This window comes from Bufo gargarizans, chromosome 1, assembly GCF_014858855.1.
Source record: "Bufo gargarizans isolate SCDJY-AF-19 chromosome 1, ASM1485885v1, whole genome shotgun sequence".
Classification (NCBI taxonomy): Eukaryota; Metazoa; Chordata; class Amphibia; order Anura; family Bufonidae; genus Bufo; species Bufo gargarizans.
In genome coordinates this window covers 513566645-513587905 of record NC_058080.1, presented here as the reverse complement: position 1 = coordinate 513587905, position 21261 = coordinate 513566645, and positions in this window count along the sequence as shown.

The window sequence follows — 21261 nt, the reverse complement described above, 5'->3', positions numbered from 1 at the left end:
TGAAGTACATATACATACAAATGGATTCAAAGTATAACATAAATGATATATCCCGCTCATGAACAGCCATGTATTCAGAATTGGGGCAAATTGACATTTTTAAAATGATTAAAACACTTAATAAAAGACAGATATGATCACATCATACATTGTCCTGTCATTTTCAGCCATAATTGTAAATACACATTTTAATATACTTCAAAGTTTATGATCATTTTAGACTGAGCCTACACACATTTTTGAGAAAGATTTTAACTTTCGAGCTGTAGCTACTGTCCAAAGTTACATGAAACTTAATGCACTCCTGTGGACGGCAACTGTCAATAAAATGTGAAAATCTTGCACAAAACATCTCTGTGTAGCCCTAGCCTTATAACTCAGGCCAAAATAGTCAAAGCTGCACTCCAACTGCTGTCATGTAGACCAAATAGTCACATCTGCTGAAGCATGCCCACCTTGGCTGATCTATAGCCATGATCACAGTCAAATTAGTGTTTAGTGATTAGATCAGCTGTCTACCGCTGAAGTCATAATTGTCCTTCATTTCAAGGCAATCAAAAGACTTAAAGGAACATCCCTGGAAATTTCTTTTTTTCCAGCATAACACAAAATGTGCCTTTTTTTTAATCTGATACCCAGTTGTTCCTTTCTAAAGAAAAATAATATTTTATGGAGAACTGTATACAGATACAGCTCCATTTAAATAGTGTAAACCTAAGACACTGGCACAGGTTGTGCTTGTCTCTGTACAATGATTTAGGGGATCCAATGGTCATTTCTTTTATTATACATATATATTGTACTATATTTTTATGCTTCTCTGGGTGCATACAATACAATGTTGTCATTTTCTGCCTCCAAATATATTTTCACAGCAAGCTCTTTGTATTTCTTCCATCCACATACAACTAATTGTTACATTGCTATTCATTAACATTATCCTTTGCAGGCTAATTAAGCGAAAGAGGGGGTGGATGGGCTGCCTGAAAGATTAGTTAGTGACTCTAATGAAGTTTTTATAATTATATTTTTTAAAAGATTTGAACTGGTTCGTATTAAATAAAAATTAACTGTAAATGAGTGGTAGAGACAGAGGATGGGTGCACACAATAATTACCATTAAAGATATGGGGTACAGGCATTTTCCCTAATTAACAGAATGTAACAAAGCCATGTCCCCTCCTGCACTGATCCTCCTGACAACAAAGTGTTAATATCCAAATATCCAGTCTATATGATAGTAAACAAGGGATATATATATATATATATATATATATATATATATACACATATATATTATATATGCAATATTTTTCTTTTTTATATACCGGTATATATATATATATATATATATATATAAAAAAATCTATATCATGATTTTGAGTCATAAGTTTTCTCTTTACACATATATATATATATATATATATGATACTGATACACCACTGATACTGATACACTGATTTTGAGTCATGAGCTTTCTTTTTTAATATATATATATATATATAAAAATCTATATCATGATTTTGAGTCATAAGTTTTCTCTTTACATATATATATATGTATTAAAAAAGAAAGCTCATGACTCAAAATCCTGACATGTAGGGAATAGTTATACTGTATGTATAACATATACTATGTGGTAATAAAACTTTAATAGTTAGAAGTGACATTAATACCCATGGATACTCTAGTGTGGCACTTCAGGTAATTTGCAAGCTCTAACACTGGTGTGCATATCAAGAGCTGGATTTCTTGCAGCGCACAAAATAATTGAATTAACTTGGATAGCCCTGTAATTAATGGCTATTATTAGCACTATAATTAGACCTCTTTATTTAAAGGTTCCTTCCTATCCGTCTGGTTAGAAATTTAATGGTTACCCCCTGCAACCTTTCTCTCTCTTCAGAGGGAGGGACTGGAAGTTTTACCCCCACACTTAATCAAAATGGATTGCAATTAACTAATTATCAACTGAGAATCTGACCATCTACACGTAGTTTACAGCTCCATTTACAACGGACTTTAACAATTCCTTTTTTCCAATTAGTTGATATTGTAAGTAAATGAGCACATGTGACTGTATGGACAAATGGATGTAAGGGTGATGAGATGTGTATAGAGGGCACGGATAGAGCTCACATTGTACCACTGATACATATGTACGTGCAACCAGAAACAATGGAAAGTCTGGGTGCATCTGCCATAAACCAAAAGCGCAACCTGCTAACGCACATTAGCTTCCTTATGAACTCACTTATCATAATAAGAAAAGTTAATAATAAATGTATTTTTTCATATGATATACACATATTAATTTTCACTACTGAAAAGTAGAAGAGAACATACAATTTTATCACATGAAATTCATTGGTGAATGAGAATGTGTTCTGTTTCTGTTCTTGAAACACATACAAATGATATTGGTTTTGTTTGTTAATATGTGGAATGGTACACAAAAATCGTACTTTTCTGCAATATGCCTTTTTAAAAACAGCTGATCATGGCAAATCTGTTGACATCCTATTTATCAATTTGCATCAGTCAGCAGACGCACTGAAAAAACTTTGCAGACATCAATAGTACAGGTGAATATAAGAAACTTTGTAATATATCAGAGAAAATGCCTTTTTCTCCCTTTAGCAGCTCACTCCCCTTTCTTTCTCCATAGACTTCAGTGGGCTTCTGTAATCTTATCCTTCAGTGAGTTGACAGTCCATAACAGATAATTCGGAATGTAGAGTCTAAGTTGAGAAATAGTTGAGAAAGGGGCAATATTCTCTGATAAGATACATCACAAATGTTATTCTGTACTACTGATTTACGGAACGTTTATTGAATGTACAGAGACCATTTACAGAGTGAGTTAAAACGGTTGGCCATTTGATATTACTAGCTGCACATGTGTTAGTAACAGCACATGCATGCAACCAGTAATAAGCATTATTAAACTTTTGGCACTGATGTCCGATAGTTTAATGTGTAAAATTCATTCTTTACATGCAGGTCCTCTGACCTGTGCCAGCACTGCACTGGGAATATCCATTCATTTACATTGGAAACTGGCAGGGACCACAGTGTAAGTGAATGGAGGCCACTGATGGACAGAATCCTCCATCAGTGGTCATGTTCCCAGCACAGTTCCTGCATGCAGGTCAGGGGATGTGTGTGTAAACATGAATTATTAATAAATTGGGCATGTTAAAACATTGAATTATTCATATTAAACCATTGGACATCAGTGCTAATAGTTTAATAATGCTTATTACGAGCCGCATTCATGTGCTGTTACCAGCTAGTAATATAAACTGGCCAACCCCTTTAATATTTCATTGCTGCTGGATCATTTTGGGTGGTGATAACTAGGGATGAGCGAACTCGAACTGTATAGTTCGGGTTCGTACCGAATTTTGGGGTGTCCGTGGCACGGACCCGAACCCGGACATTTTCGTAAAAGTCCGGGTTCGGGTTCGGTGTTCGTCGCTTTCTTCGCGCTTTTGTGACGCTTTCTTGGCGCTTTTTGAAAGGCTGCAAAGCAGCCAATCAACAAGCGTCATACTACTTGCCCCAAGAGGCCATCACAGCCATGCCTACTATTGGCATGGCTGTGATTGGCCAGAGCACCATGTGACCCAGCCTCTATTTAAGCTGGAGTCACATAGCGCCGCCCGTCACTCTGCTCTGATTAGCGTAGGGAGAGGTTGCGGCTGCGACAGTAGGGCGAGATTAGGCAGATTAACTCCTCCAAAGGACTTGATTAACTGATCGATCTGCAGCTGTGGATCATTGAGCTGCTGATCCTCAATTGCTCACTGTTTTTAGGCTGCCCAGACCGTTTGTCAGTCACATTTTTCTGGGGTGATCGGCGGCCATTTTGTGTCTTGTGGTGCGCCAGCACAAGCTGCGACCAAGTGCATTTAACCCTCAATGGTGTGGTTGTTTTTTGGCTAAAGCCTACATCAGGGTGAAGCTGTCACACCAAGTGCATTTAACCAGCAATAGTCTGTTCATTTTTTGGCCATATACAAAATCAGGGGCAAGCTGCGCCTGTCACCAAGTGCATTTAACCCTCAATGGTGTGGTTGTTTTTTGGCTAAAGCCTACATCAGGGTGAAGCTGTCACACCAAGTGCATTTAACCAGCAATAGTCTGTTCATTTTTTGGCCATATACTAAATCAGGGGCAAGCTGCGCCTGTCACCAAGTGCATTTAACCCTCAATGGTGTGGTTGTTTTTTGGCTAAAGCCTACATCAGGGTGAAGCTGTCACACCAAGTGCATTTAACCAGCAATAGTCTGTTTATTTTTTGGCCATATCCCAGTCTAATTCTGTCACTAAATCCATACCGGTCACCCAGCGCCTAAATACTAGGCCTCAAATTTATATCCCGCTAAATCTGTCCTTAGTGCTGTAGCTGGGCGAGTTATTTAGTGTCCGTTCAAGCACATTTCTTGTTCTGGGTTGAAATACAATTCCCAATTTAGCAATTTCATAATTTAGTGGTTTCTGCTATATCAGAGCTATTTAAAATCTATCCCTAAAAGGGTATATAATATTCAAGGTGCACATTGGGTCATTCAGAATAACTTCACACACACCCGCTACTGTGTATTTCCAAGTCTAATTCTGGCACTAAACCCATACCTGTCACCCAGCGCCTAAATACTAGGCCTCAAATTTATATCCCGCTAAATCTGTCCTTAGTGCTGTAGCTGGGCGAGTTATTTAGTGTCCGTTCAAGCACATTTCTTGTTCTGGGTTGAAATACAATTCCCAATTTAGCAATTTCATAATTTAGTGGTTTCTGCTATATCAGAGCTATTTGAAATCTATCCCTAAAAGGGTATATAATATTCAAGGTGCACATTGGGTCATTCAGAATAACTTCACACACACCCGCTACTGTGTATTTCCAAGTCTAATTCTGTCACTAAACCCATACCTGTCACCCAGCGCCTAAATACTAGGCCTCAAATTTATATCCCGCTAAATCTCTCGTTAGTGCTGTAGCTGGGCGAGTTATTTAGTGTCCGTTCAAGCACATTTCTTGTTCTGGGTTGAAATACAATTCCCAATTTAGCAATTTCATAATTTAGTGGTTTCTGCTATATCAGAGCTATTTGAAATCTATCCCTAAAAGGGTAGATCATATTGAAGGTGCACATAGGGACATTCAGAATAACTTCACACACACCCGCTACTGTGTATTTCCAAGTCTAATTCTGTCACTAAACCCATACCTGTCACCCAGCGCCTAAATACTAGGCCTCAAATTTATATCCTGCTAAATCTGTCCTTAGTGCTGTAGCTGGGCGAGTTATTTAGTGTCCGTTCATGCACATTTCTTGTTCTGGGTTGAAATACAATTCCCAATTTAGCAATTTCATAATTTAGTGGTTTCTGCTATATCAGAGCTATTTGAAATCTATCCCTAAAAGGGTATATAATATTCAAGGTGCACATTGGGTCATTCAGAATAACTTCACACACACCCGCTACTGTGTATTTCCAAGTCTAATTCTGTCACTAAACCCATACCTGTCACCCAGCGCCTAAATACTAGGCCTCAAATTTATATCCTGCTAAATCTCTCGTTACCGCTGTACTGTTGTTGCTGGGCAAGATATTTAGTGTCCGTCAAAGCACATTTTTTGTTCTGGGTTGAAATACAATTCCCAATTTAGCAATTTCATAATTTAGTGGTTCCTGCTATATCAGAGCTATTTGAAATCTATCCCAAAAAGGGTATATAATATTCAAGGTGCACATAGGGTCATTCAGAATAACTTCACACACACCCGCTACTGTGTATTTCCAAGTCTAATTCTGTCACTAAACCCATACCTGTCACCCAGCGCCTAAATACTAGGCCTCAAATTTATATCCTGCTAAATCTCTCGTTACCGCTGTACTGTTGTTGCTGGGCAAGATATTTAGTGTCCGTCAAAGCACATTTTTTGTTCTGGGTTGAAATACAATTCCCAATTTAGCAATTTCATAATTTAGTTGTTTCTGCTATATCAGAGCTATTTGAAATCTATCCCTAAAAGGGTATATAATATTCAAGGTGCACATTGGGTCATTCAGAATAACTTCACACACACCCGCTACTGTGTATTTCTAAGTCTAATTCTGTCACTAAACCCATACCTGTCACCCAGCGCCTAAATACTAGGCCTCAAATTTATATCCTGCTAAATCTCTCGTTACCGCTGTCCTGTTGTGGCTGGGAAAGTTATTTAGTGTCCGTCAAAGCACATTTTTTGTTCTGGGTTGAAATACAATTCCCAATTTAGCAATTTCATAATTTAGTGGTTTCTGCTATATCAGAGCTATTTGAAATCTATCCCTAAAAGGGTATATAATATTCAAGGTGCACATTGGGTCATTCAGAATAACTTCACACACACACGCTTCTGTGCATTTCCAAGTCTAATTCTGTCACTAAATCCATACCGGTCACCCAGCGCCTAAATACTAGGCCTCAAATTTATATCCCGCTGAATTTGAATACAATACATTGGGCCAAATAATATATTTGTTGTTGTGGTGAACCATAACAATGAGAAAAACATCTAGTAAGGGACGCGGACGTGGACATGGTCGTGGTGGTGTTAGTGGACCCTCTGGTGCTGGGAGAGGACGTGGCCGTTCTGCCACATCCACACGTCCTAGTGTACCAACTACCTCAGGTCCCAGTAGCCGCCAGAATTTACAGCGATATATGGTGGGGCCCAATGCCGTTCTAAGGATGGTAAGGCCTGAGCAGGTACAGGCATTAGTCAATTGGGTGGCCGACAGTGGATCCAGCACGTTCACATTATCTCCCACCCAGTCTTCTGCAGAAAGCGCACAGATGGCGCCTGAAAACCAACCCCATCAGTCTGTCACATCACCCCCATGCATACCAGGGAAACTGTCTCAGCCTCAAGTTATGCAGCAGTCTCTTATGCTGTTTGAAGACTCCGCTGGCAGGGTTTCCCAAGGGCATCCACCTAGCCCTTCCCCAGCGGTGAAAGACATAGAATGCCCTGACGCACAACCACTTATGTTTCCTGATGATGAGGACATGGGAATACCACCTCAGCATGTCTCTGATGATGACGAAACACAGGTGCCAACTGCTGCGTCTTTCTGCAGTGTGCAGACTGAACAGGAGGTCAGGGATCAAGACTGGGTGGAAGACGATGCAGGGGACGATGAGGTCCTAGACCCCACATGGAATGAAGGTCGTGCCACTGACTTTCACAGTTCGGAGGAAGAGGCAGTGGTGAGACCGAGCCAACAGCGTAGCAAAAGAGGGAGCAGTGGGCAAAAGCAGAACACCCGCCGCCAAGAGACTCCGCCTGCTACTGACCGCCGCCATCTGGGACCGAGCACCCCAAAGGCAGCTTCAAGGAGTTCCCTGGCATGGCACTTCTTCAAACAATGTGCTGACGACAAGACCCGAGTGGTTTGCACGCTGTGCCATCAGAGCCTGAAGCGAGGCATTAACGTTCTGAACCTGAGCACAACCTGCATGACCAGGCACCTGCATGCAAAGCATGAACTGCAGTGGAGTAAACACCTTAAAACCAAGGAAGTCACTCAGGCTCCCCCTGCTACCTCTTCTGCTGCTGCCGCCTCGGCCTATTCTGCTGCTGCCGCCTCGGCCTCTTCCTCCGCCTCTGGAGGAACGTTGGCACCTGCCGCCCAGCAAACAGGGGATGTACCACCAACACCACCACCACCACCTCCGTCACCAAGCGTCTCAACCATGTCACACGCCAGTGTTCAGCTCTCCATCTCACAAACATTTGATAGAAAGCGTAAATTCCCACCTAGCCACCCTCGATCCCTGGCCCTGAATGCCAGCATTTCTAAACTACTGGCCTATGAAATGCTGTCATTTAGGCTGGTGGACACAGACAGCTTCAAACAGCTCATGTCGCTTGCTGTCCCACAGTATGTTGTTCCCAGCCGCCACTACTTCTCCAAGAGAGCCGTGCCTTCCCTGCACAACCAAGTATCCGATAAAATCAAGTGTGCACTGCGCAACGCCATCTGTGGCAAGGTCCACCTAACCACAGATACGTGGACCAGTAAGCACGGCCAGGGACGCTATATCTCCCTAACTGCACACTGGGTAAATGTAGTGGCAGCTGGGCCCCAGGCGGAGAGCTGTTTGGCGCACGTCCTTCCGCCGCCAAGGATCGCAGGGCAACATTCTTTGCCTCCTGTTGCCACCTCCTCCTTCTCGGCTTCCTCCTCCTCTTCTTCCACCTGCTCATCCAGTCAGCCACACACCTTCACCACCAACTTCAGCACAGCCCGGGGTAAACGTCAGCAGGCCATTCTGAAACTCATATGTTTGGGGGACAGGCCCCACACCGCACAGGAGTTGTGGCGGGGTATTGAACAACAGACCGACGAGTGGTTGCTGCCGGTGAGCCTCAAGCCCGGCCTGGTGGTGTGTGATAATGGGCGAAATCTCGTTGCAGCTCTGGGACTAGCCAATTTGACGCACATCCCTTGCTTGGCGCATGTGCTGAATTTGGTGGTGCAGAAGTTCATTCACAACTACCCCGACATGTCAGAGCTGCTGCATAAAGTGCGGGCCGTCTGTTCGCGCTTCCGGCGTTCACATCCTGCTGCTGCTCGCCTGTCTGCGCTACAGCGTAACTTCGGCCTTCCCGCTCACCGCCTCATATGCGACGTGCCCACCAGGTGGAACTCCACCTTGCACATGCTGGACAGACTGTGCGAGCAGCAGCAGGCCATAGTGGAGTTTCAGCTGCAGCACGCACGGGTCAGTCGCACTACAGAACAGCACCACTTCACCACCAATGACTGGGCCTCCATGCGAGACCTGTGTGCCCTGTTGCGCTGTTTCGAGTACTCCACCAACATGGCCAGTGGCGATGACACCGTTATCAGCGTTACAATACCACTTCTATGTCTCCTTGAGAAAACACTTAGGGCGATGATGGAAGAGGAGGTGGCCCAGGAGGAGGAGGAGGAGGAAGAGGGGTCATTTTTAGCACTTTCAGGCCAGTCTCTTCGAAGTGACTCAGAGGGAGGTTTTTGGCAACAGCAGAGGCCAGGTACAAATGTGGCCAGCCAGGGCCCACTACTGGAGGACGAGGAGGACGAGGATGAGGAGGAGGTGGAGGAGGATGAGGATGAAGCATGGTCACAGCGGGGTGGCACCCAACGCAGCTCGGGTCCATCACTGGTGCGTGGCTGGGGGGAAAGGCAGGACGATGACGATACGCCTCCCACAGAGGACAGCTTGTCCTTACCCCTGGGCAGCCTGGCACACATGAGCGACTACATGCTGCAGTGCCTGCGCAACGACAGCAGAGTTGCCCACATTTTAACCTGTGCGGACTACTGGGTTGCCACCCTGCTGGATCCACGCTACAAAGACAATGTGCCCACCTTACTTCCTGCACTGGAGCGTGATAGGAAGATGCGCGAGTACAAGCGCACGTTGGTAGACGCGCTACTGAGAGCATTCCCAAATGTCACAGGGGAACAAGTGGAAGCCCAAGGCCAAGGCAGAGGAGGAGCAAGAGGTCGCCAAGGCAGCTGTGTCACGGCCAGCTCCTCTGAGGGCAGGGTTAGCATGGCAGAGATGTGGAAAACTTTTGTCAACACGCCACAGCTAACTGCACCACCACCTGATACGCAACGTGTTAGCAGGAGGCAACATTTCACTAACATGGTGGAACAGTACGTGTGCACACCCCTCCACGTACTGACTGATGGTTCGGCCCCATTCAACTTCTGGGTCTCTAAATTGTCCACGTGGCCAGAGCTAGCCTTTTATGCCTTGGAGGTGCTGGCCTGCCCGGCGGCCAGCGTTTTGTCTGAACGTGTATTCAGCACGGCAGGGGGCGTCATTACAGACAAACGCAGCCGCCTGTCTACAGCCAATGTGGACAAGCTGACGTTCATAAAAATGAACCAGGCATGGATCCCACAGGATCTGTCCGTCCCTTGTCCAGATTAGACATTAACTATCTCCCCTTAACCATTATATTATTGGACTCCAGGGCACTTCCTCATTCAATCCTATTTTTATTTTCATTTTACCATTATATTGCGAGGCTACCCAAAGTTGAATGAACCTATCCTGTGTCTGGGTGCCGGGGCCTAAATATATGCCAATGGACTGTTCCAATGTTGGGTGACGTGAAGCCTGATTCTCTGCTATGACATGCAGAATGATTCTCTGCTGACATGAAGCCAGATTGTCTGTTACGGGACCTCTCTCCTCTGCCTGGGTGCTGGGCCTAAATATATGCCAATGGACTGTTGCAGTGGTGGCTGACGTGAAGCCTCATTCTCTGCTATGACATGCAGACTAATTCTCTGCTGACATGAAGACAGATTCTCTGTTACGGGACCTCTCTCCTCTGCCTGTGTGCTGGGCCTAAATATATGCCAATGGACTGTTGCAGTGGTGGCTGACGTGAAGCCTCATTCTCTGCTATGACATGCAGACTGATTCTCTGCTGACATGAAGCCAGATTGTCTGTTACGGGACCTCTCTCCTCTGCCTGTGTGCTAGGCCTAAATATATGCCAATGGACTGTTGCAGTGGTGGCTGACGTGAAGCCTCATTCTCTGCTATGACATGCAGACTAATTCTCTGCTGACATGAAGACAGATTCTCTGTTACGGGACCTCTCTGCTCTGCCTGTGTGCTAGGCCTAAATATATGCCAATGGACTGTTGCAGTGGTGGCTGACGTGAAGCCTCATTCTCTGCTATGACATGCAGACTAATTCTCTGCTGACATGAAGACAGATTCTCTGTTACGGGACCTCCCTCCTCTGCCTGGGTGCTGGGCCTAAATATATGCCAATGGACTGTTGCAGTGGTGGCTGACGTGAAGCCTCATTCTCTGCTATGACATGCAGACTAATTCTCTGCTGACATGAAGCCAGATTGTCTGTTACGGGACCTCTCTCCTCTGCCTGTGTGCTAGGCCTAAATATATGCCAATGGACTGTTGCAGTGGTGGCTGACGTGAAGCCTCATTCTCTGCTATGACATGCAGACTGATTCTCTGCTGACATGAAGCCAGATCGTCTGTTACGGGACCTCTCTGCTCTGCCTGTGTGCTAGGCCTAAATATATGCCAATGGACTGTTGCAGTGGTGGGTGACGTGAAGCCTCATTCTCTGCTATGACATGCAGACTGATTCTCTGCTGTCATGAAGCCAGATTGTCTGTTACGGGACCTCTCTGCTCTGCCTGTGTGCTAGGCCTAAATATATGCCAATGGACTGTTGCAGTGGTGGCTGACGTGAAGCCTCATTCTCTGCTATGACATGCAGACTGATTCTCTGCTGACATGAAGCCAGATTGTCTGTTACGGGACCTCTCTCCTCTGCCTGGGTGCTGGGCCTAAATTTTTGACAATGGACTGTTGCAGTGGTGGCTGACGTGAAGCCTGATTCTCTGCTATGACATGCAGACTGATTCTCTGCTGACATGAAGCCAGATCCTCTGTTACGGGACCTCTCTCCTCTGCCTGTGTGTGTGCTGGGCCTAAATATATGCCAATGGACTGTTGCAGTGGTGGCTGACGTGAAGCCTCATTCTCTGCTATGACATGCAGACTGATTCTCTGCTGACATGAAGCCAGATTCTCTGTTACGGGACCTCTCTCCTCTGCCTGTGTGTGTGCTGGGCCTAAATATATGCCAATGGACTGTTGCAGTGGTGGCTGACGTGAAGCCTCATTCTCTGCTATGACATGCAGACTAATTCTCTGCTGACATGAAGCCAGATTCTCTGTTACGGGACCTCCCTCCTCTGCCTGGGTGCTGGGCCTAAATATATGCCAATGGACTGTTGCAGTGGTGGCTGACGTGAAGCCTCATTCTCTGCTATGACATGCAGACTAATTCTCTGCTGACATGAAGACAGATTCTCTGTTACGGGACCTCTCTCCTCTGCCTGGGTGCCGGGGCCTAAATATCTGAGAATGGACTGTTCCAGTGGTGGGTGACGGGAAGCCAGATTCTCTGCTATGGAACCTCTCTCCAATTGATTTTGGTTAATTTTTATTTATTTAATTTTTATTTTAATTCATTTCCCTATCCACATTTGTTTGCAGGGGATTTACCTACATGTTGCTGCCTTTTGCAGCCCTCTAGCTCTTTCCTGGTCTGTTTTACAGCCTTTTTAGTGCCGAAAAGTTCGGGTCCCCATTGACTTCAATGGGGTTCGGGTTCGGGACGAAGTTCGGATCGGGTTCGGATCCCGAACCCGAACATTTCCAGGATGTTCGGCCGAACTTCTCGAACCCGAACATCCAGGTGTTCGCTCAACTCTAGTGATAACCAATATAAAGTTTTGTAAGTAAACTTCCTTTTAAAGGTCCTTGAACGAAACCATTTTGTTGCATCATAATTTAGGGAAAGGGTTATTATGTTGTTTTACATACACTTCATTGGAATAATTTACCAAGGCCTGTACTTCATCATTCTGGCTTTAAAAAGTCAGAAAATAGAGCTTTTACAACTTTTAAAAACTTAATTATTGCACATACGTGTACATTTGCAGCCCATTTTGAAAAGGTGCATACTCACTTCAGCGAGGTGGTGACGTACAAAAAGTGGAGTAGCATTTCCAGACAATAGTGTTACTTTTAAAGATATGGCAAATTTATAAAACAATGTGGGACATTTAATAAATTTGGCACAAAGTATGCCAACGCACACGAAAGCAACATTGACTTCAGATATTACCCTTATGATAATTTCCCCACTGTGTATTTAATGTGAGGCCTGAAAAGCCCATGCTCCAACATTATTTCAAGGTGTTCAGGGGTGCAATATGTCTGGATTCCTTCATTTCTTCTTGTTATACAGGGTGGGCCATTTATATGGATACACCATAATAAAATGGGAATGGTTGGTGATTTTAACTTCCTGTTTGTGGCACATTAGTATATGTGAGGGGGGAAACTTTTCAAGATGGGTGGTGACCATGGCGGCCATTTTGAAGTCGGCCATTTTGAATCCAGCTTTTGTTTTTTCAATAGGAAGAGGGTCATGTGACACAGCATATGCTGTGAAGATACGAGATGTGCAGCACCTGAAACTACGGATACTGGAAGCCTGTGCTAGCATTTCTCCTGCGGTGTTGCTATCAGTGTGTGAAGAGTGGGAGAAGAGGGTTGCATTGACAATCCAACACAATGGGCAGCACATTGAACACATTTTATAAGTGGTCAGAAACTTGTAAATAACTCATGAAAGAATAAAGTTACATTAAAACCAAGCACACCATTGTTTTTCTTGTGAAATTCCCAACGTTTGATGTGTCACATGACCCTCTTCCTATTGAAAAAACAAAAGTTGGATTCAAAATGGCCAACTTCAAAATGGCCGCCATGGTCACCACCGATCTTGAAAAGTTTCCCCCCTCACATATACTAATGTGCCACAAACAGGAAGTTAATATCACCAACCATTCCCATTTTATTATGGTGTAGCCATATAAATGGCCCACCCTGTACATTTGCATTCATACAAGTTTCTAGGATGGGTTTCAAGTTTTTGTTGCAGATTTTGAAGCCAAGCCAGGAATGGGTCATAAACAAGGACATGAATAAAGGAAAGACTTGGATCCACTCCTGGTTTTGGTTTCAAAGGCTGCACAAAAATTGAACATGAAAAGCCTTAGTTTGTTCCAAATTAGTCAATAAAAACAGGATAATTATAAATAAAGAAATTGTTCTTTGATTGTTCTTTGATTACCAATTATGTTCTGTACATTTGCGTTAGAAATGGAGGCATCAAGTAAAGTAGAAAATTGTGGAAAATAATTTCTTGCTTTTTGTATGTTTTCCTATAGAGGTTTGTCACTAAACCCACATCATGGCACAAGGCAATTTAATTTTCAGAACACAATTCAATTTATACTAAGTGGTGCTTCGTTGGTTTACTCCTTAAAAAAATAAAGTCACGCTTTTCCTCACCCACTTTACCCGACTTCTATTTCAGAAGCAGGTGGAGCCAGTGCTTCTTAGATATGGTATTCTTTCTGAAGACGATATTGCTCAATGTATTTACACCAGACAACTATCATAAATACATTGATACATCTTGTCTATACAGCTGTAAATGATCTGAGAGGCAAAGAGCATTATGGCCACACACACAGTGTGTGATGTTAGTTGGACACTTCCCCTTTATGTTTGTGAGTTTCTCTTCTGTGGTGTTGGAAGGGTTAACTCCTTTCCCAGTGTGTTTGATGTCACTGGGTGTGTCCTTCCGTTGGGTGTGGCTTCTTGGCCTATATAGCCTGGGCCTTTGGCATGGCTCAGTAGGTTGCTTCAGCCTTGCTAGCTGGAGCAGCCTCCTGTGTTGCTATCTGCCAGTGAGAGCCACCACTGTGGTCATAGGTTTAGGTCTAAGTTTATGTTTAAGTTTGCCTGTGTGTTTATGTTGTATGTTATATTCTGTTGGGACTTTCCTTTGTATTTGGTGCAGCAGGCGGTTCTGGATTCCTGTCTGCTTGGGGATCCAGTCAGCGAGGCTGTGGCAGGTTGGTGGAACTTCTCGTTCACCTGCCATTCCCGTATTGCTGTTTATGTTCCCCTTTTCCCAACAGCTCGGCCTTTGAGACTCCTGCTCCTCCGTGCCTAGGAGGAGTAGGTCGTCTTACCCAGCTCCTAGCTCAGGGATCTGCGGAGGGTAAGACAGGGCTCCGAGGTTCCTGCGCATGGGTCCTCCTACCTTTAAGGTCGGCCCATGCAGGTTAGGAGTTAGGGTCAGGGTAGGGACGCTGTAGGAGGTGACCTGCTCCCTATCCTGTTCTCATGGCCGAGTAGCCTTTACAACACCTGGCATCGCACGGCTGAGGGTTTCCCCCACTCTCAGCCGTGACAACATCATATGGAACACACCATCCCCATAGTGAAAGATGCATTGGCAGCATCATGCTGTGGGTATGCTTTTCTTCTGCAGGGACAGGGAAGCTGGTCAGAGTTGATGGGAAGATGAATGGAGCTAAATACAGGGCAATCCTGGAGGAAAACCTGGTAGAGGCTGCAAAAGATTTGAGACTGGGGCAGAGGTTCATCTTCCAGCAAGAGGACCCTAAACATACAGCCAGAGCTACAATGGAATGGTTTAGATCAGGGGCGCACAACCTTTTTTGGTCTGAGGGCCGCATTGTTGCATTGCTCTATTTCAAAGGGCTGTAAAAAAAAAAGTCAGTGCTCGTTTGCATTAGCCTATTACAGAGGCAGATGCTAAATGAACGGGGAAAAATAATCACTACCACAATCATTGCTCCCTCATTCAGTTCTATTGATTATTGGTAACACATTCCTGATTAAACAGGGAGATGTGCTCACAATAATCATACATTTTTTATCCTGACAAAATATGCAAATCAGCCAACTGTCACCGCCAGATCTCTGAGAAGCTCTGACAGGCGTTCTTCAGTACCTCTTGCTTGAGGTTCTTTTGTTTTGGTTTTGTTTTGCCATCTCGTTTACCTCTCTCAGCTGTCATCTAGTTGCACTGATTGCATCCCTTTATATCCCCTCCCATACTGCATCACTTTGCGGTTTATACAACTTCCTGGATTGTGCTCACTGCTAGATGCTGCAACTGCTGGTTCCTCAGTAAGTATTTTCCTTTATTTGTGTTTTCCTGTTGGCTTGATTCTAGGTGACCCTGACTCACTCCGTATTAAGTGCAGGGAGCCGGTGGCCGTGTCCCCTCACTATTGTAGGGTTTTCAGGTGTCACTCAGTCTAGGTACGAGGGCATGCAATTTTCTATCATTAGATCAGATCTTTGCATGGGCTGAACAGTCAGGGAGAGCTCTAGGGCTTTTATAGGGCTCACCCATGTATTCCTTAGTTTGGGATCAAGTCAGTTGGATCTTTATTTGTGACTTCTAGTTTTCTGCAACACCATCCGTGACACCAACAAACAAGTCTGCTCGTTCATTGGCTGCTCCATGGCACGATTATACAGGTCAGTTATCAGGATTGAGCGCTCCTATGAACACTTGTTCCCAGTAACTTGTCCGAATAACATGCAGTCATAGGGGCTTAAAGGGATTTCCCAGTGAAAATGATTTTTTTTAACTAGTTCCTACAGAGAGGCCCCTGAAACTGAAGATTTATACTTACCTGCTCCCCGCCGCTCCAATCCTCCGTTTTGCCCCCTCTATTTTCATCTTCCAGTCCTGGCACTGTTTACATTTGGCAGGCTATAGACATGGTCACATGCACGGCTCCAGTGAATGACTGGCTTCAGCAGTGATGTGGCCACAAGCAGCCCTTCACTGCTGAAGCCAGTTATTAACTGGAACTGTTTATGTGACCATTCCCATAGCCAGCTAATTGTAAACCACGCCAGGAGCAGAAGATGGAGTCAGCGGGGCGAAGAAGAACAGAAAAGTTTGAATCTTCTGTTTCAGAGGCCATGCTGCAGAAACGTCTTTAAAAAAATAATAAAAATAAATAAATAAAAGACTTAAGTGGCAACATTTCCAACAAATCAGCTGTGTTTCTGTCCAGCAGGATGGGGGCCTTAGCTCTGCGAGCCACATGCAGCCCGCGGGCCACGGGTTTTGCACTCCTGGTTTAGATCAAAGCATATTCATGTGTTGAAATGGCCCACTCACAGTCCAGACCTAAATCCCATTGAGAATATTTAGCAAGACTTAAAAACTGCTGTTCACAGATGTTCTTCAACCAATCTGACTGAACTTGAAATTTTTTGCAAAGAAGAATGGGCAAAAATTTTAGCCTCTAGATGTGCAAAAGCTGGCAGAGACATACCCCAAAAGACTTTCAGCTGTAATTGCAGTGAAAGGTGGTCCTATCCTACAAAGTATTGACTCAGGGGGCTGAATACAAATGCACACCACACTTTCCAGATTTTTGTTTATTAATTTTTTTTAAAACCATGTATCATTTTCTTTTCACTTCACACATACTTGCCACTTGCAGTTTATATAATATATAGTATATATATTAAGCGAGGTTTATTAATATTAGTCCACAGTGAGACTCAATAAAATAACCATATTTCAAAGAAACTACAAACCAAACTAGAAAGCCAGTGGACATATCACTATGTTTAAATGCGAGAACAAACAAAGGTATTTCGACACAAAAAAATGGGAGAAATGTACCTCTACTACTGATGAAGCATTCCAGCACCTGGAAAAAATATCTAGTCAAGTTCATCTTGATGGTTCATAACGCTCAGATGATAAATGCTGACTAAGCATTCCTGCACCACTTTAATCAAGTTGACTCAAGTTGAGTCTTTCCTGTATTGCTCATTTATGAAAATGACGTGATAAAGCTACAACCTATAGCTTTCCAATTAGTAATCAGTGATTATTTCACAAGATAATAAATCATCTGAGTCAGCAAGACAGGTGCTCCAAGATGAAATTCTGATTTTTTTTTAGCTAGGACCCAAATATGACTCATTTATTTTAGTTCTTAAAGGCCTTCCTGTATGAATCTTTTGAAAGTGAAAATTTTTCATCAAACGTTTCCCTAGATCCTGATTAGAGATGAGCAAATTTTTCAAAAATTCTATTCGGCCGGTTTGCAGAATTTTTGGAAAAATTTGGTTCGAGCCAAATTTATTTGTGGCGAATCATGTTAAAAACGGCTATTTCCTGGCTGCAAAGAGCCTTTATAGTGGTGTAGAACACTGTGCCTTGCAGCCACACACATAGGGAGTCTGCTGTGGTAGTGAAATAATACTGTGAGTCCGTATGACATGCAGATGACAGGCGTCGCTCTTAGGGCAGTGATGGGGCCAAAACTGAACAAATAACTCAAATATGAACTCAGCCTTACAGGTCGATGTTAGTGCCAAGAAGAAGCGCACTCCTTTTACACCGTCGTCAGCTGATTCCACATAGATGTCTACATATCCTGTTCTATTAAACACTTTTACAAGTAGAGCCCCCCGACAGAGTGGAGAGGGTGTCAGCAGTAAGTTTGTGTTGACATCACTGATTATTTTTCCCTTCCTCTGATCCGTCAGAACAATAACCCCCTCAAAAAATGGATCCTGTCTGTGGAGCATTCGCCTTCACTCGTTCAGCATTTGGTCAGTAATCCATCAATACTGCTAATGTAAAAAAAAACTTGAGTGGATCCAAAACGGAGATGACACATGAATGGAATATTTGCGTGTCTTCTGTGTTTTGTACCCACTCCTGCTTTTGGCTACCAAATCACAAGCCAATTCTGATTGGACCATACAGGCCTTACAACTGCTACACACACAGGATCTGTTGTGCGACTCTTTTTTCCTTCCTTCTGACAGATCAGAAGAAGGGTCAAATAAATGATTATGTCAGCCAGGCCGAAAGGCAAAATAGTGGCCCAGTCATGAAGTGGGGAGGGTGGGAACAGCATGAGAAGTCCACAGAGTGGCCCTATGACATAGTGGTGTGGTGCAAGCAGCATGAGGAGGCCACAGAGTGGCACAATGACAGTGTGGAGGTGGCGGCAGCATCAGGAGGAAGCCACAGAGTGGCACAATGACATAGTGTGGAGGTGGCGGCAGTATCAGGAGGCCACGGAGTGGCAAGGTGACATAGTGGGTAGGTAGCAGCAGCATGAGGAGACCACAGAGTGGCAAGGTGACATAGTGTGGACATGGCAGCAGCATCAGGAGACGACAGAGTGACCTGGTGACAGAATGGAGAGGTAGGTGGAAATACCAGGACCAGCTGAAGATGGTGGGTGAAAGAAGGAGCACTTGACATCAGATGTGTGGCATCAGGCGGGTGGCAGCATCAGAATAGCAGCTGAGGCAAGTAGCCAGAAGAAACCGGTATCTTTTGTCAAAGTGTTGGTGTGGCACCATGGATGATCTAGTCTGATACATCAGGCATTGGTGGGTGGAAATCCTGGCTGATCCACGTCTGATTCATCTTGACAAAGGTCAGTCTCTCCACATTTTGGGTGGACAGGCGAGTTCTTCTTGGGGTAACTATGACCCCCGCCACACTAAACACCCGCTCTGATGTCACACTACTAGCCAGGCAGGACAGCTTTTCCAGGGCAAACTCAGCCAAGTTGCTGGTGTGGCTGGGTAGGAACCACATTAACCCAGTGGGCCGGAAAGGACATATGTTGTCCTTGACCATAGTTACAGCTACCGACCAATTTTCCGAAAAATTACCATACTTGACCATAGTTACAGCTACCGACCAATTTTCCGGAAAAAAAGGCTGTATCACAAACAAATTTCACCACTGAATAGCTAATCGACGCAATTCGGTTCATACAGAAGAAAGTCAACAATCACCCATCTATTTTCCGCTTAAAGGCAGTTTCAAAAAACATTTCACCAATGAATGGCTAAGCGACTGTGGGGATTTGCTCTGGTAGACAGGGTGTGCGGACGCGGTACAGAGGCAAATTACGTGTTTATTTATACATAAAGCAAAAACAAAACGTAATTGTGCAGTCTTGGTGTTAGTTTACACACAATGGAGAGTCCACATAGCAAAAATCACCTTGTTTGCAGTTCTGCCTCCAGCAGTCTATAGCAGGCTTTTAGGGGGCCCGTTTCCCTTACAGACGGGTCTCAGCCCTCCAGCACGGCACAAGCCTCATATCCCAGCACACACACCTCCTGAGCTCCACTGTCAGACTGAGGTAATCCTCCTCACCTGGCAGTGCTGGCTGGTTTTTAGGCCTGGCAAAACCCAGCCTGGAACATGGGGAGTAGTCGCCCACCCAGGACTTTGACTACTCCCAGTAAGAGCCGTCCCGGATCAGCTGTACAGCCATACTAGATATTAAGGTGTCAAACAGCAACTGCTGCTGACACATAAAAACCAGCTCTTACTCCACAGAGGCCAGGAACCTCGGTGACACGTACCTATCATCCACGATGATTCCTTGTACCTTCTTACACAACGTAATTCAATTCATACAGAAGAAAGTCAACAGTCACCCATCTATTTTCCCAATTAAAAAAATAAATATAACAATCACAATTCACCACAGGCCAGGCCAGGAACCTCGGTGACACGTACCTATCATCCACGATGATTCCTGGTACCTTCTTACACAACGTAATTCGATTCATACAGAAGACAGTCAACAGTCACCCATCTATTTTCCCAATTAAAAAAAAATATATAACAATCACAATTCACCACAGAACTGCTAATAGGACGTAGGTATCTATCTTATTAATACACCCTGTAAGTGGCTGTAGTACAATGGAACTTCACCGATCAATGGCAAATATATATATTTTTTGGCCACTAATACACGCCAAAAAGGGCTTTAGAACATATAACTGCACCGCTAAAATATATTATTCTTTTGCCACTAATACATGACAAAAAAAGCTTTAGAACATACAGTCCTGATCAAAAGTTTAAGACTAAGGATGAGCGAACCCAAACTGTATAGTTCGGGTTCGTACCGAATTTTGGGGTGTCCGTGACACAGACCCGAACCCGGACATTTTCGTAAAAGTCCGGGTTCGGGTTCGGTGTTCGTCGCTTTCTTGGCGCTTTTTGAAAGGCTGCAAAGCAGCCAATCAACAAGCGTCATACTACTTGCCCCAAGAGGCCGTCACAGCCATGCCTACTATTGGCATGGCTGTGATTGGCCAGAGCACCATGTGACCCAGCCTCTATTTAAGCTGGAGTCACGTAGCGCCGCCCGTCACTCTGCTCTGATCAGCATAAAGAGAGGTTGCAGCCGCGACGTTAGGGTGAGATTAGGCTCCTCCAAAAGACTTCATTCAGAGATCGATCTGCAGCTGTGGATGATTGAACTGCTGCTATTGAATTGCTCACTGTTTTTAGGCTGCCCAGAGCGTTTTTCAGTCACTTTTTTCTGGGGTGATCGGCGGCCATTTTGTGTCTTGTGGTGCGCCAGCACAAACTGCCACCAAGTGCATTTAACCCTCAATGGTGTGGTTGTTTTTTGGCTAAATCCTACATCAGGGTCAAGCTGTCACACTAAGTGCATTTAACCAGCAATAGTGTGGTTATTTTTTGGCCATATACTACATCAGGGGCAAGCTGAGCCTGTCACCAAGTGCATTTAACCCTCAATGGTGTGGTTGTTTTTTGGCTAAATCCTACATCAGGGTCAAGCTGTCACACCAAGTGCATTTAACCATCAATAGTCTGGTTATTTTTTGGCCATATACTACATCAGGGGCAAGCTGAGCCTGTCACCAAGTGCATTTAACCCTCAATGGTGTGGTTGTTTTTTGGCTAAATCCTACAT